Source organism: Anomaloglossus baeobatrachus, chromosome 4, assembly GCF_048569485.1.
Source record: "Anomaloglossus baeobatrachus isolate aAnoBae1 chromosome 4, aAnoBae1.hap1, whole genome shotgun sequence".
NCBI classification, from domain to species: domain Eukaryota; kingdom Metazoa; phylum Chordata; class Amphibia; order Anura; family Aromobatidae; genus Anomaloglossus; species Anomaloglossus baeobatrachus.
The window spans coordinates 305,038,515-305,040,008 of NC_134356.1; positions in this window are offsets into that span (position 1 = coordinate 305,038,515).

Here is a 1,494-nt window from a genome sequence, read left to right on the forward strand (position 1 = left end):
AAAACATCTATCTTGAAGTAGCTTGAGCAGTTTTTGCTTTGAGGAATGAGCAGAGATCCCAGTGGCAAGATGAGGAAAGCTCATAGAGACCTATCCAAAGTGTATTCGAGCTGAAATTGCTGCAAATGCGGCTCTACAAAGTACTGACCTTAGGGAGCGAATCGTTGTTTGCTTCACAATAAAATGTAAACCAAATATTCACAGTTGCAGGCATGTTCCTTACAGGAACTGATGCAAACTCTTAAAAAAACAGTGAATTTCCAAGTTGTGAGGTAGCAACACACAAAAAATGACAGGGGTGAATACTTTCACAAGGCACTGTACATTCCATTGATTGGATCATGAATTCACAACTGTACTGCTCTATAGTGAAAGAGAAGATGCTACCATCACTCCGCACCCTTGGTAGAAATGCAGTTTTCCAACATGACAATAATAATATTTATTCACTTTTATAGAGCCATTAATTCCACAGCGCTTTACATACATCAACAACACTGTCCCCATTGGTGCTCACAATCTAAATTTCCTATCAGTATGTCTTTGGAGTGTGGGAGGAAACTGGAGAGCCCAGATGAAACCAACGCAAACATGGGAAAAACATATAAACTCCTTGCAGATGTAATCCTCAGTGGGATTTCAACTCCTAAGTGCTGCAAAGCAACAGTGCTAACCCACTGAGCCACTGTGCTGCTCTCCAAACACACATCTAGAGCTGCATTTCTGAAGAACAGGGTGAAGGTGATTCAGTGGTCTAGTATGTCTCCTGATCTGAACCCACCCAAACACTTATGGGGAATTCAAAAGAACCAGTTGACCATCACTCTCCATCCAGCATCCATGTCTTAAACGTAAAAGGTATTCGATTGAGTTGAGGTCATGGTTCTATGAAGTTTTTCCACACCAAACTCACCCAACCATGGCTTTCTGGACATTGATTTGTCCACTGGGACACACTCACGCTGAAATAATAAAGGGCCTTCCTCTTCCATAAAGTCAGAATCATAAAATTGTCCAAAATGTCTTGGTATGACAAAGCATTACATTTTCCCTTCCATGGAACTAAGAGCCTAAGCCAACCACTGAAAAATAATTGCACAGTATTATCCAACCTCACAAACTTTACAGATGGCACAATCTAGCCAGACAGGTAATATTCTCCAGGCATTCATCAAACCCTGACTCATCCATTAGAGAGCCAGATAGAGAAGCATGATTTGTCAATGTACAGAACACGTTTTCAGTGCTTCAGAATCCATAGGTAGCATATTTTGCACCAAACCATCTGATTCTTGTTCTTGTGCTTGGCTATGTAATGCTTGCATGTAGTTGCTTAGCAGTGATAACCTATGTTATGAAGCTACCAGCGCATAATTTTTGTGCTAATGTTAATCCCTGAGAAGGTTTGAAACTTAAGAGTATTGACAATTTTTATACATTCTGCAACTCCGCACTGGAAGACCCTTCTCTGTAACTTTACAGTCATAGCCAAAA